At 34.5% G+C, this 26,910-nt stretch overlaps 1 protein-coding gene across 8 annotated transcripts in view; it reads left to right on the top strand.

Annotated features, from left to right (window-relative positions):
- Nucleotides 1–26,910, top strand: part of GPHN (gephyrin) — a 607,453-nt gene that overhangs the window by 406,449 nt on the left and 174,094 nt on the right. The window lies entirely within an intron of this gene.

The following is a 26,910-nucleotide window of genomic DNA, read 5'->3' as shown; positions in this document are numbered from 1 at the left end:
CCTGGATTTATTTCTCCCAAGATTATTGCCATACATTTGATTCATATTGCTATAATAGCTTTGTTATAAAGAGTAGAATAAACAATAGTGATATGATAATTCTTGGCTTCTCAGCTTGTTTTTAATTATATACCATACATAGTTATTTCTATCTCTATATTAAATTTCTGATTACTAAAATCCAAAGTTGTTTTTATAGTATTAATCATTAAATTCTGATTGCTAAATTGAGTGATTTAACAATTAATGCAAGTATCTCATTTTTCTACTTTCTTGTGAGCCAGTTCTTCTTTTATATGCATATTCTTACAGAATTTGAAAGATCAACCATAAGCACTCCCAGAATTTATTCCACTATCTTACAAAAAAGATTAGTATGAATTTTATGACTAAATCAGTCTAAACATACCTGAATATTATTCTAGAAAGCCCTAAAAAGATTCAGACAATATTAATAAATGTATTTAGTGTCATACTCTCTGTAACCAATCATGAGATGTGATTTTTTCCTATTAAACCAAGACTAGAAAGTTGAGACTTCTTAAGGTCTATATGGAAGGGAGTTAGTGTGAGATTAGGATTAAGTTAAGAGTTTTGTGCTTCAAAAATTAAGTTATATCATGCCACTTTTCAATTTCTTTTTTTTTAACACCTGTACTGCATGGTACAATATGTAATGACTAACCCCAATGTCTTCATCTTTTGTTTCATTTCACTGGGTCACACTTTGTTCTGATTACCTTTTCTTCTAAAAAGATCGAATATTAGGTAAATCATTCTAAGATTCCCTTTAACTAGAAAAGTATGGGGAGGAAAGCTATCAAAAGGCAAATTGTATCTTCCGCAGAGAGTTGAGCTTAGACAAGATACATATCAAATACATAGCTGAGTGTTCAGTTTCTCCCCTTTCTTTTAATTCCCATTACCCTAGAATGCCTTAAAATAACCCTTGCATGTTAAAAATTGTTGCTTAGAAGCAGAATAAAGTTATTCTCAGTTCCATAAGCTATATAAACAAATTTTGTTTCTAAAATGAGATAAATTGGCATATAATGACCATTCCATTTTGCGAAAATTTATTGTAGGCATGTATGATCATTCCATTTTGCGAAAATTTATTGTAGGCATCTATGCACAAGAGCAAGTCTGTGGGTGCCTTTTAATTCATTGAAACATTTCTAAGTAATTCGATAAGATGAAAGATTCAGAACCAGGTTTGTACTTAAGTATTTTATTTAATAGTTGAGAAAATGAGACATCATTCAGATGTTTGGAATAAGGATTTAATTAAATCATTAATGCTTCAATTGGTTTCATCTATATGATATATTATTTTTTTAGAAAAGAATCCTGCATCCTTACTTATTACAAATAATCAGTGATATAAAGTAGAATATTCTAAGATGTAATTTTTAGAATAATAATAAATTTTATTTATTTCTCATATGAAAATATACTTTATCCTACATTGGCACTTCTATAACAAAAAGTAGGATATGTTAGATTCTTGAATTATAAATTAAGAATGTGTCATCATTTTCTATACATGGTACAAAGCAGAAGTATTCTGAACCCCAAATGAGTTTTTAGTAATTTTAATAATAATAAAACCATCACCTTTTGCCTTTATAAATTATCATCTTGTAAGTAGAGTTTGCCTAATTTAATGACTTCAAAAGTTACTACAAATCCTTAGACTAATAATGTGTTGAGAATAATAACTAAAAAATAATCCCACATAAAGGAAAAAATTGTCTTTACATTTAAGAAGATGTGAGATGAGAGAGAGAGAGAGAGAGAGAGATCCACAATGGAATATTACTCAGCCATCAAAAAGAATGAAATCTTACCCTTTACATCAATGTCGATGGAGCTGGAGGGTATTATGCTGAGCAAAATAATCAGTCAGAGAAAGACAATTATCATATGGTTTCACTCATATGTGGGATATAAGAAATAGCGCAGAGGATCATAGAAGGAAAGAGGGAAAACTGGGAAGAAATCAGAGAGGGAGACAAACCATGAGAGACTAAACTATAGGAAACAAACAGAGTTGCTGGAGGGGAGGTGGGTGGGGGGAAGGGGTAACTGGGTGATGGGCATTAAGGAGGACACGTGATGTGATGAGCACTGGGTGTTATATGCAACTGATGAATCACTGACCTCTACATCTGAAACTAATGATGTACTATATGTTGGCTAATTGAATTTAAATTGAAAAAAAGAAAAAAATCATCAAATACATGAATCTAGTTGGAAGAATATTTAAAGTTAGGCTTAAGATAGAAAAACAGTGTAAACAGTGTTGAGAATTGGAAAACATAAGATAATACAAACTAATACTTTATTTAGATAATATAAATCAAGGTAAGTTTACAAAGTTGAAGTTAATTAAAGAGTGATGGGGCCCTGAAAAGCTTGAGTGTTAAAATATTCAGAGAAAAAGAACATAAATGCTCATGAAATAAAGACAAGTAGAAAGAAAAGAAAGGAGAGGAGCAAAAATACCACAAAGCCATAAATTTTATGTTTTCACTCAGTCTATGTGATAAATTTCTATTCAGCTACAAACATATACAGTTAAGTTTTGGGTAACCAAATATATTAATTTTTTAAAGTCTTTGACAAACAATAAAAGGGAAGATGACTTATGAAAGCAGATTATTGGCACTTAAGCAAACTAGGAATTAGAAAGTCAATGAAGTAAAAGGAATATGATAATTATAAGTACTTGCTATGCTAACATAAATAAAAGGATGTGTTACTTGAAGTGGAAAAAGTTAAGGGAGGAGTTATCACTTAAAATAAGACTATGTTTTTAATAAGTTTAAGAAAAATATCTGAATCAAGTCCAAAAGTGATAAGTCTTTTGAAGAATGATTTTTAAATGTTTAACAATTTTCTGAATGCTGAAATAAGACTAATATGAAATGCGATCGGTATAAATAATGGATTAGATAGTTGTGATTTTATAGATTTTTTTAAGATCAGTATTTTCATTGCAGTCTTAGTTCTGAACTAACTGTTCTTATATTTCTGATGAAGTGTTATGGGGCTTTTTTGGCTTTTTTATATTCATCGAATTAATGCTATAACTCCAGGGTCAGCAAACTATAGCCCCTGGGCCAAATCCTGTTTCTCTGTGGGCCCACAAGCTCAGAATGGTTTTTACATTTTTAAATGATAGGGGGAGACCAAAAGAATAGGGGGAGAACAAAATTTCACAACATGTAAAAAGCATATGAAGTTCAAATTTCAGTGTCCAAAAATAAAGTTTTATTGAAACACAGCCACATTCATTCATTTGCATATAATCTGTGGTTGCTTTTGCCCTACAAAAGCAGAGGTAAACAGTTACAGCAAAGGTCATATGGCACACAAAACCAGAAATGTTTACTACCTGACTATTTACAGGAAAAGTTTGCTGAGACCTGCTATAATGAGCTAGTGTGCAAAACGACAGTGACAGAGAAGTGATTATAATAGAGGCTTTGTAAAATTCTCTTCATTTTAGAGCTTGAGGAAAGAAGAGCTGCTCATTTTGGGGGGATGGTTTCAGATTGTTCTGCCTAGAAGCATATGTCTAAAAGAGTTAATACCCTGAAATCTCTATCTTTACATTTTTATTCATCTGTTTGCCATTGTTTTTTCTAGCTACTCTTTTTTCACATCGTGTCGCAGACACACACAAAGTAAACCCACCATGGGATTAACGTTAAATCCTTCAAATATAGAACTGTCATGGAAATAAAGTATAGATTATAAATTCCTCTTTGTTGAGGAGTCCCCTACAGAGATTTAGGGTAAAAAGATAAGTTCCAATCTTGCTCCCTTAAACTTTTTTAAAATGTGTTTTTAGAGTATTTTTGCTGCACACCACATTTTTCTGTTTATTACTTCATTCTGTTTTATTAAAGATAAGACCACCTTTTGATTTCTCATATGTAACTGCACCAAAAAATCATGCCATCTACAGGAAATTTTGTACAACTGGTAAAGACACCCTGATATGATCAACTAATACATCATATCTTAATATACAGCACTTAAATATCTAAAAGGCATCTGCATTGAATCAGCCAACTCTGACTGAAGTAAGGAAGAACAGCTGGAACATTAGTCCTTAAATAAACATTCAGTAGCTTTTAAATGAGTAAACATCAGTTTGCCTATAAACTCTACTTTCTCAGGCAAATTTTAGAGTCTTTTGTAGAATATTATTTGAGCCTCCTAATAAGTCTTCCTTGTTTGATGTTTTGGCACTTACTCATATCAATAATATGCATTTATTTACTCTTTATTTTATAATAATTATGTAACATCCTGAGTATCCTGGTAGATGGTGTCTTACAAATATGACCAGACTACAGTAATGATGAAATGACAGTAAATCAACTTTAGTATTATCTGTTTGGAAAACAGGCTAATTTTGCTACCTTTCAATCTTAGAATTTGCTTAACTTACTTGTTAATACAATTCTGAGGTTTCACTTCTGAATAACAAAAATCTATCTGTTTAGAACGAAAAAAAAATCTCATCTAATACTTATAAAATCACCTACAGTACCGTATCTAAGACATCATGGAAGTGGAAATGACACACACTGTGAGGTGTTAAATGTTTATTGCAGAATTGCCATTCTCAGGATTGACTTTAATACAAAAATAAGGTACTAAGAAAAGATCTCCTTGACAAGTAAATTTCCCTAGTAACAGAAAATGGAGAAGTGAGGGGGGGAAAAAGATAAAGACTCAAACTGTTTTGAAAGATAAAGTTTTTCAGTTTTATGGATATATAGAGACAGAAAAAACATGCATAGCCAAGTTTTCTTAGAACTAACACCTTGGTAAAGAAAATTAGGTGTGTATATGGTTGGAAAAAAATTTAATTTCTTAGTATGTATAGAATTGACCGTATTTTAGGGAATACCTCAAAGTAACCTATTAAGTGGCAGTGATAACATTTTATCACAGATCTTTGTGATGGTAAATATAAAACCTTCTCAACATTATTTCACACAGTTCAGTTTTTTAGATAGAAGAAAAGAGTTTGTATATTCATTTATTCATTGAACACTTATTGAGCACCTACTACATTCTGCTGTGCTGGGTGCTAGAAATACCATTGAACAAATCAGATAATAAGGGCATTTCTGATTCCTCCACTGTGCCATCTTCTGTATCTTCATTTCCCCATCCTACCTTTGTGTTTTGTAACTTCATGAAGAATTTGTAACTAGAGAATGCATACTTAATTTAATTCACCTGGCATTGTAACAACCTAATGAAAGAAGAGGTCAGAGAATTAAACATGGCAGTATGACAACCTAGAACGTAAGAACAGGCCAGAAAATTATCAGTTCAAAGCATGAAGATTAAATATATTTTTGAGTATAAAATAGCTGTTTTAAAAAATCAGTAAAGCATTCTGATAAAAGATAGGTTTGGACAAGAGTTTTGTGTTTCAAATTTTGTCTCTTATGGTGTTTTTATTGACACATACATTAATGTATCATTAATATATAGACATATATACATACATAATACGTATACATAAATATGTATATATATATATACATATATGAAGATTCAGTAGTACTGCAAATGGAATAGTAGGAACAGGACATCAGAATCAGAATACTGAGCTGGCTTTGGTGCCCTCTTTAAAAAGCAATATGAAGATGTACAGTAGAGCCCTCATCTTATAAATAACCTCACATATAGTTTGCTAGTGTTATTAAACCAATGAAGATCAGTGTAGTACCACAGGAGAAAAATGACCAGTGTTCTGCTTTCTGATTAACCTTGATGAGCATCTTCTCAGCAAGATAAAATCAGATCTGATCAGAGGGAGTCATCTCTGTCATGGATTTTTTTTTTTTTTAAGCCAGGTATTTTTTTATCACAAGGCTCTCCTCAGATAGCTTGAACCTTGAGATTTCAAACTCAGGTGTCTGCTTATAAGGCTGTCTTGTTATCTGGCAAATGTGTTGGTGATGGAGCCATCTAATCTTCTGAGACCCTTACTATGCTATCATTTCCTCTTTAACAGTGTTTTCTTTTCCCCACTGCAAAACCAGGCTCGGCTTCCCTCGTGCTCATCTACCTATAGTGTATCTGAGGTATACTCTGCACGTGTTATCTTACATGGTCAACAACATGCTCACCCTCACCATTTTTCTTATTTTATTTTCCTTTGCCTTAATTTATTTTGCCTTGCACTTTGCACTTGGCTGGAAGGGATAAGGGTACCAAAGGGGAAAAGTTAGCTGTTTCAGAAGGAATTTTCTATATTTTTATAATAACTGTACTGTTTTCTGAGTAACTTTTTTGGGGGGAGGGCAGTTACTGTATCATGTTGAAATGGTTAAAGTCTGAGTAGCCAACTTGATTGTTACCACCACTTTAATTCTGTAAAAATTCCTTTGAGCCAGGCAATTTGTTATTAAATTAATATTGGCTAAAGACAAAGATTCTGGTTTGCAGGCCTGTGTACGTCTCTCTGGTAGCTGAAGATTTACATTGAATTAGTGACAGTTTTGTCCCATTAACCATAGACACAGCATCCCAAATTGGCTACTAAATGAAAAGTTAATATGATTCCCCTGTTTTTGTATAAAAGGGAAGATTCATTCCTTTTTAAAAAACTGATTAGGTTACTCAGGAGAATAGTTTCCTTGATATTTGTATTTTTATAAGGTTCTTATAATCTGGAAGATTAATTTTATAATCACTCATGAGATTCATGTTCTTTTGACAAAATATTTTATATGACACTTGAACTATGTTTTTTTGCCTCTTTAGGGGTCTAATTTCTTATTCTTACTATGTAAAACCATAGCATATGTGTGTTTCTGTTTTTGTGAAACAGATTCATTGAAATATTAACAGATTTTGAATATCCTTTATAAAATAATTGTTTTATTAGCAGAGGGCACTGTTAAGTAACTAAGAGAAACAGGGGGGCACTGTTAAGTAACTAAGAGAAAAGAGTATTTGTGCCTCAAAATATGGCTAGTAAATAAAAGGACTTGAATATTCTATGAATTTTAAGATCCTAATTTTTTCCAGACAAAACACATTTCTACACATATTTAGTACTGTTAGCTTAATTCTGATTAAGTTTCAGCTGTTTTAGATTTTTTTCTCTTAAAACTGATTTTGTAGAGAATTAATTTCTTCTTGAAATATATATCTGTAGGGAAAATATATATCTGTAGGGAAAGGAAAGTAATGAAAGGCAAATAAATTACTTGTGCTATCAGCAGACTTTTGAGAGACAAGATTAATATCATCTCATTACCACATTTTCCATAGGTCTTTTCTTAATTCCCCAGGATTATGATTCCCAGTATAAAAAATATATAACCCATTTCTTTCTGACACTTCATCCAGGCAATTCTCCATTTCCCATGAGAGTGTATAAGAAGTCTACCATTGGCATCATCTTCAGTCACAGCCTACAGCATCCATCAGGGTATTACTTTCTCTGTGATAGCATGTGTGCAGGAGGGTTCTCAGGTTGGAATGTGGAATTGGCTTCTGTGGGGGATGGGATTGTGTATGCTGTAGCATTTGCTCCATAGCACTCGGCTCTTAAATGAACTCTGGCTTTATCTGGATTTGTTATTGTGACACATTAGCTTTATTTATTTCTCATGAAATATGTTTCTCTTTTTGTCATTTGTGGTAGGGTTTTTATATTTCCAGTGATACATCTCTGCGGACTTCATCCGTGGTACTTATGTTTAATTTATGATGCTATAAAGACCAGTAAGACCATGAAGAACTGCTTAGGGCTCTAATATTCATGATAACCCTCCAGACAGAATAACCTTCCATAATTTTTTCTGTTTCATCTTAAATTGGTAAACAATTATTTTATAAAATTTTATTTTTTTTTTAAAGATTTTATTTATTTATTTGACAGAGAGACACAGCGAGAGAGGGAACACAAGCAGGGGGAGTGGGAGAGGGAGAAGCAGGCTTCCCGCGGAGCAGGGACCCGATGTGGGGCTCGATCCCAGGACCCTGGGATCATGACCTGAGCCGAAGGCAGACGCTTAACGACTGAGCCACCCAGGCGCCCCTATTTTATAAAATTTTAGACTATGAGTCTTAATAATTAGAATTTCAAGAAATGTCCTCATGTTTCAATTTTTCATATGGAAGCCTCTTGATGGGACTGTTGGTTAAGTGTATTTTTTATTTTATAGCATCAGTGGAGGTAGCCAAACTTTCCATGACTCAGTCTCTTCTTTCCCTCACATTTATACCATTTTCACTGACCTTACTACTAAAGGAATAAATTCTCCAGTACCTAATGTAGCACATTGGCTTTATCAATTTCATGTCACTATCTTCTGTGCCATTCATAAGACCAAAAAATAAGCCATGTTCAAAAATGAGTCTATCCATGAGTTGTTCAAGAACAAGATAATTTCTAACCTCACCTGACTGATACTGCTCAGCAAATATTAATCCATGTAGTTGATTGCCCCTTTGTAAAAATTACAATTCACTTACTATGTGACAGGCTTTGTGTTTGACATCTCATTGATCTTATTTCAATTAGTCTTCACTACAGCTATTTAGAGAAGACATTATCGTCATCCTGATTTTACAAACCAGGAAAATGAGCTCAAAGAGGTTAGATATCTTGCCTTAAGTCATAAAGCTTCCAAATGAGTGTCAGAAAATTGTTTTTTCTTAAATACCACACCTTCTGCTATTCAGGAGTTATTAAAAGTCATCAGCTCTGCATGGCATGCAATAGTCTTGTATTTTCACAGTATATATTTACCTGGTTCAGGCTGATCATATAGTTTTTTATTTTATCTTATGAGAGGATTTAGATATGTATCTATAAGATACAAAGCTTTAATTCAAGGAAATAGTAGAAAGACCTTCCTCTTGTAATTTATTATTCTTATTTTTCTTATATTTAGTCATTCAATAAATATATATTGAACACCTACTATTTCTTCTTTAAATGTAATTATAATCTGCTAGCTATGTCTTGACCTTTGGAATTGGCTTCACATTTAGAATGCATAGAATATCATGAATATAATGAGATCAGTGTCACAGGTTGTACATGATTGTTCATCCCCTCAAGTCAAGTAAAAAAAGAACTCACCTTTCAAATTCCCAACTAATCTCAGCTTTGCTCCAGTATTGTTCCAGCAGTGTTCATTTTTTAAGATCCTTTGAAAAAATTGCTTCAGAATTCACTTAGTTTAGACAAAAGCCAGAATTAGTACTATCTCCTTGTAGTGCTCTTTCTGACTTATTTGAAAAGCTGAAATATACACTAGATATAAATCTTTTTATGATTTGTAACAGTAAAAAAAATAAACATTGAACCTTTAAAACCTTTTCTTTAATGTCTTAGATTTTTTAGTAGCAAGGTTGATTTAGATAATTTGAAATTTTGAAGTTAAATTGATTTTTACTGTTGAGTGGACAGAGACCAAAATTTAATTTTATTTATTTTTTTAAGATTTTATTTATTTATTTATTTATTTAGAGAGAGAGAACAAGCAGGGGTAGGGACAGAGGCAGAAGGAGAGGGAAAAGCAGGCTCCCTGCTGATTGGAGATCCCGATGCGGGGCTCCATCCCAGGACCCTGGGATCATGACCTGAGCCGAAGGCAGATGCTTAACTGAGCCACCCAGGTGCCCCAATTTTATTTTTATTTTAATGCTTGAAAACTTTTAGCTACCTGAAGAAACAGTGGCATTTTTAAGTTGTAGCATGCAAAACAGTTGCCCTTTGAACCCAACACACTTTTAGAACACCAATTCTGATCTAAACAAACCTTGGCTGACTGATAGTTTGGAGCCTCTGCAAATGGAAACTTCAGTTGAATTGCAGATAGTACATCTGCATATTCGATGGAGGAAGGAAAGATGGAAGGGAACGAAGAAAACTGGATTTTAAATACAGCAACATTTGCTCTTTAAAAAAAAAAAATAGGGGGCGCCTGGGTGGCTTAGTCATTAAGCATCTGCCTTCATGGCTCAGGTCATGATCCCAGGGTCCTAGGATTGAGCCCCACGTCAGGCTCCCTGATCAGCAGGAAGCCTGCTTCTCCCTCTCCCACTCCCCCTGCTTGTGTTCCCTTTCTCACTGTGTCTCTCTCTGTCAAATAAATAAATAAAATCTTTAAAAAAAAAATTAAAATTAAAAAAAAATAGGGCCATTTTTGAACCACTAACAGGACTACAAACTATTTAGATTGGAAGAAACTAATAAGATAAAATAAAGATTCAACACTGTGAAATGATCACCTAATATTTTCTACTTCACAAAATCTCACTTAGAAAATCTATTAATAATCAATTTAGTATTTATTTCAGTATAGTTTTCTGTGGTGCTCCACTCTTCCCTGTCACTCTTATGTTTACTGTTTTCATTCTGTTTGTATATAATAGTTGGGAATTTGGAGATAATGTGAAGAAATCTGTTAGAAATGGAATCTTTTAAAAACACTACAACCGCTGCTTACCAAAGTTTCCTAACTCCTACTTCACTTTTGAACCTTTAAAAAGGAATTACAGTATATAAATTGTTTGGGTCAAAATAAGAAAATTAAGGGGGCACCTGTGTGGTTCAATTGGTTGAGCGTCCAACTCTCGATTTTGGCTCAGGTCATGATCTCAGGGTTGTGAGATCGAGCCCCATGTCGGGCTCGGCACTGGGCATAGAGCCTGCTTAAGATTCTCAATCTCTCTCCCTCTGCCCCTCTCTCCACCTCTCCATCTCTAAACATAAATTGATTAATTAATTAATTAATTACATACTTTTCTCTTACATCCAAATAAGTGACCAGCCATAAAGGTAATGGAAAAGCACATTTGACAGGAATATTTGATAAATCTATCTAATCAAAACCTTCTTGGAAAAGAATTGAAAAGAATTGATTGACATTTTTTAAAAAAAGATGATAGGTACTTCTGTCTACTTGGACATACATTTTTAAATTTCCATAATAAAAAGATTTTTTAAACAAAGTATTGTAGTTGACACTAGTGAATTTCTGCTTATCCTTATATACTACCTCATCTACTCTGATCATTTGAAATACAAAAGAGGTCATCAATGAAAATAAGTCATGAGAATTTTAAAGTTTAAGATGAGGAAATATTAAAGCATGGATAACAGGTTTAGTAAGTTTTTTAAGTGTCTTAAAACTAAGATGGAGGCGGGCGCCTGGGTGGCTCAGTCGTTAAGCGTCTGCCTTCGGCTCAGGTCATGATCCCAGGGTCCTGGGATCGAGTCCCACATCGGGCTCCCTGCTCGGCAGGAAGCCTGCTTCTCCCTCTCCCACTCCCCCTGCTTGTGTTCCTGCTCTCGCTATCTCTCTCTCTCTGTCAAATAAATAAATAAAAATCTTAAAAAAAAAAAAAAAACTAAGATGGAGGCTATGCATATCTTTGAGAAAGAATTATCTCCTTTTAATTCTTCTAATACATACAATGAACTTGTATCCAGATCCACTTTCAAATCCTGGCTTTCAAAAAACAATGAATTTGGCAACTCCTGTAGAAGGCACTCAAAAAATATTTAGGAAATGGGGAGTGAATACTTAAATCATCAATCAACTTTTCTAAAGTGTATAAAGTTTCTACATCTGGGTTTCAGGGAGAATTGTAATTTATGTAAAATCAGTAGAGTCCCTGGGACATAGTAAGCATTAATTTATTTTTCTTCTCCTTGGTTGTGTAAGCTCTAGTCACCTCAGACTTGGATTATTACATTAGCTAAACAATTGGATTCTCTTTGATAGTTCCTCTTTCTTCTTAAATCAGACTAATCTTCCCAAGTACTACTTTCATTCCCATCAGTTATCTAATCAAAAAAGCTATAATAGCCTACCTCTGAGCTGTTGTATCAAGAGTAAATGCCTTTCTGCCTCTCTCCCAACATCCTTTATACTTTGGCCAGCCGCTATTTATCTAGTATTATTTTCTAGTGACCAACTCCTCCCAGTTTGCCCAGGACTTTTCCTGATTTTATCACTGAAAGCACCACCTCCTAGGACTATTTTGGTTTAAAACTGAAAGTTCTGTACTCCAGGAAACCCCTCAGGCCCTGTCAAACAAGGACAATTGGCCATTTATTCCCTTTCATGTACCTACCAACTAGTCAAGGGGACCTTCTTGTTATATTATATTCCTTCTTTCTTGTTGGCCATTATTTGTGCTATTTTGTCATTCTGCAATGCCCTCCTACACTTCATAGCTCCATTCTACCTTTCTCCAGAAAACTCCTACTTACCCCTAGTCATCCTCTGAAAGGAATTTCAACTGTGCTTATAGGCAGTATTACTCTATACTGCTTTTCCTCCTGCCTATTGACTATTTTACTACCATTCCTTACATGTTGATGATCAACTTGATTCACTCTCAGATTCTCGTTTCATTTCTCACTATATATCTGCATTGTCCAGCACAATAGCCAGTAGCCATATGTGGCTTTAAATTTAAATTCATTAAAATTAATTCAATTTAAAATTTAGTTTCTTATTTGCAGCAGCCACATTTCAAGTGCTCAGTAGTCAATGTGGCTAGTGGCTATTGTATTAGAAAGCATAGATATACAACTACAACATTTTTATCACCACAAAAAGTTTTCATAATCAACTATTGTTATAATTATGATCATCACCATTCATCATTATTACTTCTATTTATATAGCATTTACTTCGGTCAAGGATAATTCTAGGAGCTTCACATATATTACTGTCACATATCACTGTCACTATTTGGTAACTACCTTGGGATCAACTGTCTACAGCCCACATCTCTCTCTGAAGTTACAAGCATCTTGAACATAACTCAGCCCCCAAATTTGTTTCTTCATGCACTATTTCAATATATAACACTATGCAGTGGCTCAGACTGGAAATCTGGGTGTTATCTTGTATCCCTTATGACCACATAACCTAAGTCCTATAGATTCTGCCTTTTTGTATTCTAGAATCTATGCCCTTCTCTCTAGAATCACTTTCAGTGATTTAGTTGGATTTCTCACCTGGATAACTAGATTAATCTCCAAACTAGTTTCTCTACCCTCATCGTTTATTCCATGACTATCTCTTATTTATCTTTACATTGCTCACCAGAATGAACTTGTTAAAATGTTAATGTAATCATGCCATTCCCCTATTTAATGTCTTTCAGTGGCTTTCCATAACCTTTAGGAATTGGCCCTTACTTAACTCATTAACTATTCCTCTGACCACCCCCTATCATGGTTAAAATTAGCTTCAGCCACACTTTTTTGCCATTTCCCAGTTGCCAGGGTCCCTCATATCTGTGAATTATGCTTGCCTTTTTCTCTGATTTTTTTCCTCTTTTCTTCACCTAACTAAATTGTAATTGTCCCTTAAAATTCTGCTCATATATCCCGGCTCCAGGAAGCCTTTCCTGATAATCTCCGTCCAACTCCTACCCCCATCTGAGTTAGGAGCATTTCATGCATATCCCCATAGCAGTTTGTACTAACTTCTATAACTGCATTTATCATGATGTGTTGTAATTATATGTTTACTTAACTGTTTTTATCTATTGCATCGTGAGCTCCTAGAGACCAGAGTTTTTTTTTTTTTTTTTTTTGAAACCTGTAAGTCAGAGGCTAGATCATTTTGAGGCAAACAGTAGGTATTCAGTAAGTGTGGGTTGAGTGAGTGATTGAATGAATGACATTTAATTATCCCCTAATGGGTATATTTATAATAGCATTCACTCTGTTAATTAGGTTGTGAAACTTGGTTGGGTAAAGACATTGACTTAGTTCCTTTTGGATTTTACTCCTTTTCCCCATCTAGCATACAGTGAGCATTTACTAAACACATATTGACCAGATCATGAGTTAGAACCCAGTTTCAAATATCCCATTATATATGTGTCATATGTCTCTAACATTTGCATGCATTTTTCTGATTTCCAAAAGTATATAGTAATCTAAGTCAGTACTTCTAAAACATTTTAATTCTACTCTGCCTATTCCTACAGTATACTCTGATATTCCATTTTTTAAATAAATAAGTAACAGGGATAGCAGCCTAATTTTTCTTGAATGTGGGCTCAAATAATATGTTACTCCAATCTCTACAACTCTAAATCCTTATTGACCTCGGATGTTATAGGAGAGAAGAGTCTCAAACTGTAGAATTGACTTTCCCTGTTTTTGGAACCTAAAGTTTACTTAGAGCAGGACAGCTTTATTCTCTGTGACCCCAATCAGTTCCCTTGACATCCTGTTTGAAAAATACTGGGAACTAAAGTCTATAAAAAATCATGCTCTCATAATTTCAGATGGGAATTCATATGGGAATCAGAATTGGTACACAAAAAAATATAGAAAGCTGAGGTTTATTGTTAAGCCAGTAGGAAGTATTCCTTAGTTAGCTTTAAACAAAACTGAAGTCAGAATCTAGTGTTATTGAGTAATAAATAAGTTGTACATACGCCTCTGATTAAAGCTTCTTCATCGATTACCAAGACACAAAGGGAGTATTGGCAGGCAAGTCAAAAGAAGGATCAACATATAAATTTCCAATGCTCTTTTTTGTTTTTATTGTTCTTATCCAATAGTGAGGGAAATTGATATCAAAGTGAATTTTACTCTTCACTGGGCTGATGCTCATCCTTCTTTTTCTTCGTGTGCCCTTATGTACCACAGCCAGCATTTTGTCTCCATTTCTCTTCTTTCTTAACCCAATTGTCTCTTCTATATGGGAGATAATATCAATGCATGCTTGCACAGCTTCCAATAAACTACATAGGTTTAATGAATTCAGAATAGCTCATGGTTATATCCTGCTTTGGTTCATACTCATAGCTTTACAGACAGGTTTGGTTTACCACCAATCTTGCTCTAATTTTTAAACATTCAGATAAATATCTTCTTGACTACCAACAATGTAAATTTTCTTTGCTTGTACACACAAACATGCATTTGGGTATTGAAATGAATGCATAACCTAGATTTTAGCAAATGGAATTTATCAGTTTTCTCTGGTTACCTTTTTTCCTCCTTTCAGAAGCACTACTATTTACCCAAAGAACACAAAAATACTAATTCAAAGGCATACATGAACCTCAATGTTTATAGCAGCATAATCTGCAATGGCCAAATTATGGAAACAGCCCAGATGTCCATCCACTGATGAATGGATATGGAAGATGTGGTCTGTGTGTGTGTGTATATATATATATATATATATATATACATGGCTATATATATATATATATATAATGGAATATTACTTAGCCATAAAAATCTTGCCATGTGCAATGACATAGATGGAGCTAGAGAGTATTATGCTAAGTGAAATAAGTCAGAGAAAGATAAATACCAGATGATTTCACTCATATATGGAATTTAAGAAACAAAACAAATGAGCAAAGGGTAGGGGGAGGGGTAGAGAGGCAAACCAAGAAACAGGCTCTTAACTATAGAGAAGAAACTGATGGTTACCAGAGGGGAGGTACATGGGTGGAAGGGTGAAATGGGTGATGGGGATTAAGGAGCGCACTTGTGATGAGCACCAGGTGTTGTATGGATGTGTTGGATCAGTATATTGTACACCTGAAACTAATATTACAGTGTATGTTAACTGAATTTGAATAAAAACTTTAAAAATAAAAATAAATAAAATTCAATTACTTTCCCTCTACTACAAAAAAAACAAAAAACAAAAAACCTTCCTTTCTCAACCAGGATTCCTGATCCAAACCACAGAACAAGAAGTGATTTGTGTGGCTGTTTTTTCAAGCTCCTGTGAAGATGTTGCCATTATAGGTTCATAAAAGAGAAGTTAATTCATTACATACAGTGGATATATAGTGCATTAGGGCTTAATTCTCTCCTAGAGTTGTGAAAGATACAGTAATTCTGTCTTTGCTTTTACATAGTTCAGTACTTTTAAGCCATTTGGGAATTCTCCTTATTGCCTTTTTCTTTGATACTAAAATCTCTAAATAGCTTCATGCATACCATGTGATTTTCAGATTTGAGGATGTGAAGGATGTTTTTATTTTGGAGGGTTTTTTTTTTTTAATAAACTCCTAGGTTTTCCAAAAGAATTAACTTTAACCAGGTTTCCATCATATTCTAGAGATGTTCATGCTTTGGCAGTTACTAATATTTTACTGGTTTTCTCACAGTATTGAAGTAAACTTACTAAAGATCAATTCAGCATAGTACTTAAAAGTTTCAGTTTGGGCTACATTTGAATCCCAGCCCTTGATCTGAAACCCAATCCTGCCTCTTACTAGCTTTGTAATATTAGGCAAGTTAACTTGTCTGCACTTCATGTTCCTATAAAATAGAATGATACCAACATTTTAGGGGACCTTAACTATTGAACTGGTGCATGCCTGATATGAATAATTAATGAGAATTATTGTATTATCAATACTGATTGTTATACCAAAAGTCCAAAGGTAAAATTATTTTTAGTTTGAACTAACTGTGAAACATATTATCTGCAACATTTATCGCACAGTAAAATATGTTTTGCATTATAGTTATTATCACAACCTGACTGAAAAATCAAGTATTAGCACACTAGCAACTGGACCTAAGTTAACATCAACATTTGTACCATTCCTGCCTTGTTTCTTTTTCCTAACCATTGCCGAAGTTTATTGAATATGATACATATGAACTTCTATTTTTGAGATATGTCTTTCTTTTCATTCAGCCAGTTGACTGTCTTCTCCAATTTTTCTTGTCTTTTTCTCCAGAATCATAAGAATAGTACTTTTTTATTGTAATTGTTACTTTAGGGTAGGAAAAAGTTTTCCTCGATCCTCTTAGGATCCCTGCTTGTGTCTGAAAATTAAACTGACAAAGACAGATTAATAGGAGAGAAGCATACTAATTTATAGAACGTAAATTTTACAGAGCCTTCATAAGGAAATGAAGACACAAAGAAATAGTTAAACCTGATGTTTTTATGCTAGGCTTGATGAAGGGAGAACAGTCATGGAGAATTATGATGGGGCAAAGAGTATGAGCTAAGGGTAATAAACTGGGGGAAATTTAAAAGAGCTTTTCATTCTGATACTTCTCAGTGTCACTCCATCTTGGCGATCAGGATGCTCCTTTCCTCAGGGTACAGGGAGGGCAACTCTTATGACCTGTTTTGGGGGTAAAGGGGAGAGGAAGGACAGAGAGACCCTCTTGCTTTTGCCATTTTCTCAAAATTATTAAGTTTAAATTATTCAGCATGCTAAGATGCTATATTTGGGGGTAGCACGTGCTGAATCCCATCATCCTATTGTCCTTGAATTCCATTATATGTCACTCTGCAGGCACCCACCAACTTACAGGTGGGGCAAAGCAGTTTCCCATGAAAATAACTTGATAAATGATGACCAGATTTCTAGACTAGTGTTCAAAACTGAAATAGCACTATAGTTTAACTGAATTGAGAGTCAAATAGAAATATGTGGATTAAGGTAGGAATCTGTGTACTATTTATAACATTATTTCTTGGGAAAATACATTTTAACCCTTAACAGAATCCAGCCTACTGAAAGGCATTTTTATTCTGACAAATTCTGAATGGCAACAGAATCTTTCATCCTGTTTCTTTCCTTCCAAACCTCAAATGGGGCGTCTTCCTTAGAATATCCATTTACTAGGGGAAGGTAAAGGGAGAGGGAAACTGGCAGTTTGGGGCAGGACTTCTTCACAGCATCATCAATCAGTGTTTGTTGAATGAATTTTTAAGATGGATGTTGATATCAGGGGTTTACACCTATATAGTTAAATTTCTATAAGCTTTCTATTATGTGGTATTATTATTTCTACTATCTCTTTCTAGTGAATGCTGATTATTTCTGACTTATTAAATGCCTTCTTTGTCATTATCTTGTGAATAAGATATAGATCTTTGATCCAGGTGAGCAAAGTAAAATAAATATATGACTGAATTAAAAGAGGTGACTTCTATTGCCTGGTCTATTTATGAGAAAGCTAATTCATCATGAATATAGCAAACAGGATCCTTAGTCCTGTTAAAAATTTTAGTGGTACGATTTTAGAGGAATTGGGTCTTGATTATGTTATATGCATTTTGCTTTCTACTTAAAAGTTCAGAGTGCCAAATGAAGGTAAAAAAACATGTGTTGAGCTTGAAAGCCTATAAAGGATTTTGATGTCCTGAATGATTGTAAGAATTAAAATTGATATGGTTGTTATTCTTACTTGGTTGTTTATACTTTCAGTTTTGCTAACACTACCAATAGTCATGATTAGTCATCAAGTATCTACTGAGCATCTACACTACAGTGTAGACATTGCCATATTAGGTATACAGAGACTGTAGCAAAAATTAAATATAGGGCCTCACTTAAGGATTTTACAAATTGGAATATTGTCTATTTTTAAAATCATATTCATGTATTCAGGCTGTGGTGTTCAGGAATATTACTAGAAACAATGCCTTTGGCTCTGAAAATTAAAACTATTCAACGTTAGCATTAAAAAAGTCCATAGGGGACACCTGGGTGGCTCAGTCAGTTAAGCATCTGCCTTCAGCTCAGGTCATGATCCCAGGTCCTGGGATCGAGTCCCACATGGGGCTCCCTGCTCAGTGGGGAGCCTGCTTCTCCCCCTCTCTCTGCCCCTCCCCCCTGTTTGTGCACGCTCTTTCTCTCTCTCTCTCTCTCTGACAAATAAATAAATAAAATCTTTAAAAAAAAAAAGCCTATAGGAAAAAGCCATAGAACATTCTATGTTCACAAAAGACTCATGGGGGAGTTATTTTAAAATTCACCAAATTATTGTGTTTTTTTTTGTTTTTTGTTTTTTTTTTTAAAGATTTTATTTTATTTATTTAAGACAGAGAGAATGAGGGAGAGAGAGCACATGAGAGGGAGGAGGGTCAGAGGGAGAAGCAGACTCCCTGCCGAGCAGGGAGCCCGATGCGGGACTCGATCCAGGGACTCCAGGATCATGACCTGAGCCAAAGGCAGTCGCTTAACCAACTGAGCCACCCAGGCGCCCTCACCAAATTATTGTTAACAATAACAAAAAAGAACTTGCTTAGGGCAGATTTTCCTAGAATAGATTTGAGTTCTTGGGGCCTTATTATGTAACTTTAAAAGTGCCGTAATATTTCTTTAGGCGGGGCATCTGGGTGGCTCAGTCATTTAAGCGTCTGACTTTGGCTCAGGTCATGATTCCAGGGTCCTGGGATCGAGCCCCACATCGGGCTCCTTGCTCAGCTAGGAGCCTGCTTCTCCGTCTGCCTTCCACTCCTCCCCTGCTTGTGCTCACACGTGCGCGCGCTCTCTCTCTCAAATGAATAAATAAATAAAATCTTAAAAAAATATATTTCTTTAGGCCACATTTTTGTCTATACAGAGATTACATCATTATTCTAAGTAGGTAGTAGGCTTATTTAATTTATTTACCAAGTACAGACCTTTTTGGAAAAGAGAGATAAAGGCAAAGCATGATATTACTCTTTATTAACATTATTTATTGGAGGAAAATGCAAATTTTCACCCTTTAAATGCTCTCCTTTGCTAAGTTATCTAACACATTTGAATTGTATAGGAGACCCTGAAAGAAAGGACTCCAGTAAGCAGTATAGGTCAGAATAAATAACATATAGCAAAGGAGATAGTGTTTATGTAATTTGATATTTTCTTTTTAGTCCATTCAGTTGAATGTAAGGGCATATTTTGAATCCTATGGAATCCATTTTAATCATACTAATAGTGTTTCCCATATATTTTTAGCCACTTACTAGTGGTCATCTAATAAATGTTTCCTACCCAATTTTAAAATTGCAACTATCATTTTCCAAATTAGATTAATCTAAAATATTTACAGTCTTAATAATCCTATGTGTACTATACTTATTATTCAAGAGGTTTTTTAATAGCCTTTTATCTTTTCACAACATCTAAGACAGAATTTTCATTTTATTCTCATTTTTAACAAAAATTACAGAATTGAGAATTATAGAGAAGTGTTGAGGGCTTTTCCACAGGATGTACCCTATCATCATCAATATGCTAAGCTAGAAATAAAAATGGAGAACGTATGGTGTTCTTTCCATTGGTTTTAAAAGGTTCACTTGTATAGTTACATATATATAATGTCAGTTTTTGATAGGTATGCTCATTTTATCATACTTATTTACTTCTCTTCACCTTGACTATTTTGGGAACCCAGTCTCATGTTCAGTGATGTATTTTATATCCAGGAGTAAGTATCAATGCGTTGGGTGATAAATTGAAACCACATACAGCCTTTGAAATACATGTGCTTGCATCATTTATGAGTATACCTTTTAAAATGCTTTTGACTTAGCAGCATCTGACTGCAGAAGACCATTTTCTGCCTCCCTGTGACTTTCATGTGACTTTTGTTACTACAGAAAGTGAAGAATTCTGAAAAATAGTAAGGTTATTATACAAAATATTATTTTATAACAAAACAGAGCTGGATGTATATTATGCACAGGAAAACTAATATTGTATATATTCCTTGGAATTGAGAGGGCAGAAAAAGTAGGTATGTTGGTACTCAAATGTTTTGCATTTTAAGGGAAAAAAAAAGAATGAATAAGAGAGGAAGGAAAGGGAAAAAGAGAAAGGGAGGGATGGAGAAAGAAAACAAGCCCTGGTTTTTCATTCCCTTTTCTGCTTCAGTATTTAAAGAATAGGTTATTTGGGCGCCTGGATGGCTCAGTCGGTTAAAGTGTCTGCCTTTAGCTCAGGTCATGATCTCAGGGTCCTGGGATCTAGTCCCACATCGAGCTCTCTGCTCAGCAGGGAGTCTGCTTCTCTCTCATACTCTCCCTTTGTGCTCTCTCTCTCTCAAATAAATAAATAAAAACTTCAAAAAAAAAATAAAGAGTAGGTAATGTATTCTGAGTTTCCCATATTAAATAGTTCAGTGCATAAGCAGCAGCTTATAGAACAAGAGTGAATTCAGAAAGACCTTAAAGATGTTTTTAGATTCATGTTCCATGAAACCCCAAAAGGGATTTAGATTCATATGGATTTTTATAACCACAGTTTTCAACTATATTAGCAATTTTCCTTTTCTGAATCTTCCTTAGGGTCAGAAAAGGAAGGTCTATTTTTGAAATTTTGCCGATGCCATTCTGCATCAGTATTGCCTAGAATCATAAAAATCAGCTTGCTGCTTTTTAAATTTTTTTTCCTCTTTGGCAACTTGCTGTTATCCCAGCACACAGCAGTTAAATCTAATTCTGTTTGGGCTACATGCCTAAGTGTTCTTGTTAAGAAGCATGGCATGAACTAATGCATGGCTTTTGAGAAGGCTGCTGTGTGTATCTGCACTAAAAGAAAAGTTCTTGTAGCAGTCTAGCCCTTTTAATTCAGTATTGAAGCTGCAGTAATTAATGATGAACTTCCGTGCAGTGCTTTACAGAGAAGGGAGTTCCCCAGGAATAAAAGTGGGAACTGAGGCAGAAAATGGTCTTCTGTAGTCAGATGCTGCTAAATTAGTCACAGGTACTTCTCAGTAATGGAGAAAGGGCATCCCTTCAAAGAATACACATGAGTGGGAGAGTAGGAAAGAGAAAAAAAAAAAAAAGATGCCATTGGAACCTGCAAGAGGTTGTTATGAGGAAATATTGAACATTTAATCTTTATATTCCTAAGTCATTTTTGTGGGCATAAATTATTAAGTTTTGCTTAATTTATATCAGGATGTTCCCAATGAAAGTTAATGTTAGTACAGTAATTGAACCAGTTATCAATTACTCCAACCTTTGATATATAGGTTAATGAAGTTTAAACGAACAAAAAGTGTTATATGAGCAGAAGCCCAGAACCATCTAAATGGCCCTCTTTAGCTCATTTCGCTTTATACATAGCAAGTTTATCTGTAATCTCCCCAAGTCCTATGTTACAGAGCCATGTAACACAGTTTAAGAATTAAAGGACAGGTCAAAATAATCTTAAGTCATTCATTCAACCTCAACTGCCACCATATAGCAAGGGTCTCTGTAGCCATTCTCTATTATATTCAGTGAAAGTAGTATTTCCAAAGTGTTCTTGGGCATGTAAGTACCACTCTTTCAATCCATCGATATCATTACCCTTTCATTTGCAATTAATTGACAGTAAACTTGCAGTTGATTAACTTTCAGACATAACTGAACTCTATTTCAAAGCCTTTATAGTCTGAAACATTCTCCAGCTAGAATTATCTACTTGGACTTTGTTTTACTAAGTCATTTATCCTGGTGGATGCAGTCATTGCTTTATGTTTGAAATCACTTTGGCTTCCTTTTAAACATCCCATCCACAAAGGGAAATTTTGCTGCTGCTTTTAAGATTAGTGTTGATGTGATTCTGTCTTTTCTCTTACATACACACACACCTTTTGAATTTTATAAGCTATGCATTTTGACTATGGCCTATTGACTTTAAAAGAGAATTTCAGATCAGGAATGATATTGGTGTTTTTAAGGTCTGCCATGTATTTTGAAAGTCAATTGAAGTAAGAAATGTGAAGAGAGTATCTATAAGAATCCCCATTTTGTTATTTATTACCTCATTTACATTGACCCACTTTCTTAACTGCAGTTCCCTACATTTCACTTTTTTCTGTGCTTCTTTTCCCTTTCCTAGTGAGTGTGTGTGTGTGTGTGAGTGTTAGTGTGTGTGTGTGTGTGTGTGTGTGTTTTAGCAGAAACTACCTGTCTTCTTTATCTCTAGTTGTTTCTTGTTTTCCTTTCCCTTTTCAATGAATAGTAACCCAACCTATCTCAGCCACTGAGGAAAGAGTATTAACCTTAATAATTGCTGTTAAAATGAATATGTATATCTCAGCTTGCTGTGAAGGACCAAAATGGGATGAGCATAGTTGCTTTAGTGTTGGACTATGGCAACCCAACCATGTGTGCCTAAATTCTAAGTCAACCTAACTCACAGCAATATGGGAGAGATAATCTAGATGAAACTAGCATAAACAAATTAGGTATAATATTTCTACCTATAAAATTTCTAAGTTATACAGTGACTCTGTGAAAAGACTATTTATAAAAAGAATGTATGTGCCTTTTTCACCTTAATTGAGTTAAAACATAATACTAATGAATCCAGGGTTACAAATTTGTTAAACCAGTTAACTTCATAGCTTTTCTCTCATTATAGACTATAAACTAATCCCAAATATTTTATTGCAGATATGTATGCAGGGGAAGGACTGAGGAAGGATGTGTTGATGGTTCAAAATAAATTCATCAAAAATTGAATGAGACTGATTTTAACAAAAAAATATGATGCTCAGCCTGTGTTATACTAAAAGTTTTTTTAAATCAAATGTCTATCATTTTCAGCAGCAGTTTCTATTTTTCTTTCATTTTCAATAACTTTTGTCTTGTTTTTCACGTATTCCATGAAGAATATAGATAAGCAAAGAGAAAAAAATCACTCTTGAACTCCCCCATATTAATTGTTAAAACTTAACAGAATAATAAGGAAAGTGAATTGAAGAAAAGAGAGGAGAAAGTAGGAGTTTCCTTAGAGGATATAGAATAAATAAAGAATAAAGAAGCATATATAGAAAGAATACCACCAAAGGATTCCCTATGTGGAAAAAAAATAAGAATAGCTAGTGTATAAGAAATTTAATATTTGGAAAGCTCTGCTGAATTAGTTTCTGCAGAGTTTGACTTCATTGTATTCCTCATTTAACAACCGAGCAATGCAGGGCACAGCAAAGCTACCTGAAGCAACCCTGAGAAGGGTAGAGGGAGTAGATTGTTTAATGATGAAACTGTCAGGCAGTGATTACAATTTAACAACATTCTCAATTAATATATACTTAGTGAAGGAAAAAAACAATGAAAAATATATGACTTGTAGACATTGGCATTGTGTTTGTTGTTAGACAAGAGGGCAAAAGAGTATCCAGATGATCCCAAATTCCAAATTTGAGAAATCTGTGCTAAAAGGTTTATAGGTATTGGCAGCTTCAGGTAAATGTCCTTTGGTGAATCAGTTCCCTTTTATCTTTTCTTTTTTACAGTTCTCATTTTTTAATGAAATATACAATAAAGGGGAGCCTGGGTGGCTCAGTCATTAAGCGTCTGCCTTCAGCTTGGGTCGTGATCCCAGGGTCCTGGGCTCGAGCCCCGCATCGGGCTCCCTGCTCTGCGGGAAGCCTGCTTATCCCTCTCCCACTCCCCCTGCTTGTGTTCCCTCTCTCGCTGTCTCACTCTCTGTCAAATAAATAAATAAAATCTTAAAAAAAAAAAAATAGGGCGCCTGGATGGCTCAGTCATTAAGCGTCTGCCTTCAGCTCAGTCATGATCCCAGGGTCCTGGGATCGAGTCCCACATCGGGCTCCCTGCTCTGTGGGAAGCCTGCTTCTCCCTCTCCCACTCCCCCTGCTTGTGTTCCCTCTCTTGCTGTGTCTCTCTCTGTCAAATAAATAAATAAAAAATCTTTAAAAATATATATATATATACAATAAAGAATAAATAACAAACACCCATACACTGACCGCCTAGATTTAACAAATGTTCATGTTTTATTATAGTTTCTTTAGATCTTTTAAAATGTTTTTAATAATTAAGGAATTATGACAAAGCTCAAATTCCCTTTGCATAGAATTTTCATTATATAAGAACAATACATTGTATGATAGAAAATTAGAAATACATTCTTTGCACATATATGGCATATACTAACCCTGCATTAGAATGGTGCTATACTTGTCAGGATCCCTTTTGCTCCTGTGACAACCTGATATGGTCCTGCTTATATTTATTTTTAAAATAACACTGGTTTAGTAGCATGATTTCAGTGATTTTTGGTATGTGCTAGTAGAGATAAAATACACACATACACATACATATGTATATATATTGTCGGGGAAGAAAATTTTTCCTTTACCCTTCAAAGGTTCTTTTGCCTGGTCTAAGAATTAAAGTGACATGAGACAGATTAACAGGAGAAAATTTTAATTTTGTACATAAGAGAATCTCACATACATGTAGGTTTAAAGGGTAAAATGAGGTATTTATGTCATTCTGAGCTAAGAAATGAAATAGGGATTTGGGCTTTAAAAAGAAGGAGGGCAGGGGCGCCTGGGTGGCTCAGTTGGTTAAGCAACTGCCTTTGGCTCAGGTCATGATCCTGGAGTCCCTGGATCAAGTCCCACATCGGGCTCCCTGCTCGGCAGGGAGTCTGCTTCTCCCTCTGACCCTCCTCCCTCTCATGCTCTCTGTCTCTCATTCTCTCTCTCTCAAATAAATAAATAAAATCTTTAAAAAAAAAAGGCATTAAAAAAGAAGGAGGGCAATTCATAGGGCAATAAGAAGAAGAGCAGATGTTTGATAATTAGATGTTTGCCCTGCTATACAGATAGGTCACTTATATAAAATTTATGTATGGTAAAAACTCTAATTCTGGGAAAGACCCCCAATATATGTTCTATTAGAGAGGGAAAAATGAAATAAGAAGAAATCAGAGAGGGAGACAAACAATAAGAGACTCTTAATCTCAGGAAACAAACTGAGGGTTGCTGGAGGGGAGGGGGGTGGGAGGGATGGAATGGCTGGGTGATGGACACTGGGGAGGGTGTGTATTGTGGTGAGCGCTGTGTATTGTGTAAGACTGATGAATCACAGACCTGTACCCCTGAAACAAATAATACATTATATGTTAATAAAAAATAAATTAAAACAGTTAAAAATAAAAAATAAATTCTTCTAGGTAGTTAAAGGAGGGGCAGGAGTTTCTCTTGAGCCCCCTGGATCTTGATTGCCTTCAGCTCAAAATAGTCCACATGTCTAAGTGGCACACTTAGAGGATATTTGTTTGAACTCCTTCAATAAGCTATTTACATACTAAGTATGTGTGTGTACAGACACACACATATATATGATCATTTTCCTGTTTATTGTGCTGAAACAGCAAATAAACTGGCCAGAAGTAGGTAATATATCTCAAAAACTGCTCTTACTGACCCCAACCAAGCCATAATACCATAGATTTGTATATAAATATATAGGAAATCAAAAGGAATAAAACAGGAATGCAAAAGTAACAAAAGCACTAATACTGAACCAAAACACCCCCTGGCTTCATTAATAACATTGTTCTGTTCCAAATGAAGCTTAATGTGACTTGGACATGGATATTGATGATTGATGATTAACAGCATAGATATTCTTTATAAGTAAGCTTTCACTAGTTTCCCTATGTGATACATTTTTTTTATAAACTTTGAAAATGCCTCAGTACTTCTAATTTAGAAGTATAGATCCACTGTCTGGAGAATACTAACAAGTACAGTAGCTATCACAAATTAATAACAATATGGTATCACAGAGCTTTTATGCAGAAATTTACATTAAAACTTCAATAAACAGAAAAGTATTCTCTTTTATCAGAGATACCTTCATTGATTTTTATGAAATACCAAATTAATTTCAAAACATATATTTATGTCCTACATAGCTGGAAACCTAAGTCTGAGCACCTACTATGCCTCTTTTTATTACCAATCTTTGGCCCTTCTGACAAATTACAACACTCTTCTTTGGTCTGAAAGAGGTTTCAAACGGTTTCCAGACTAAGAAGGGTTGAGGAGAGTAGTTGCACTACTTGACTTTTGACAGTTGGTATCATAATCATCATAGCCATTATCATTCTCTCCTCTATTGTTATCATCTATTATTATCATTCTCACCTCTATTATTATCATCAGACATTATTAAATGTCAAGTATAGACCAAATTTCCACCTGCATTGGTTTATTTAATTTTCAAAACAATCCTATGAGGTGGAAACTCAACAAAGCATGAGCCTTTGCATACTACTAGCTATTCCCTCAGTCTGGAAAGTTCTCATCCATCTTCCTCTAGGTGTCTCAGATCTTAACT

Source organism: Neomonachus schauinslandi, chromosome 9 (assembly GCF_002201575.2).
Source record: "Neomonachus schauinslandi chromosome 9, ASM220157v2, whole genome shotgun sequence".
NCBI lineage: Eukaryota > Metazoa > Chordata > Mammalia > Carnivora > Phocidae > Neomonachus > Neomonachus schauinslandi.
Note: the sequence above shows the minus strand (reverse complement) of the source record. Positions and strands in the feature narration are given on the sequence as shown.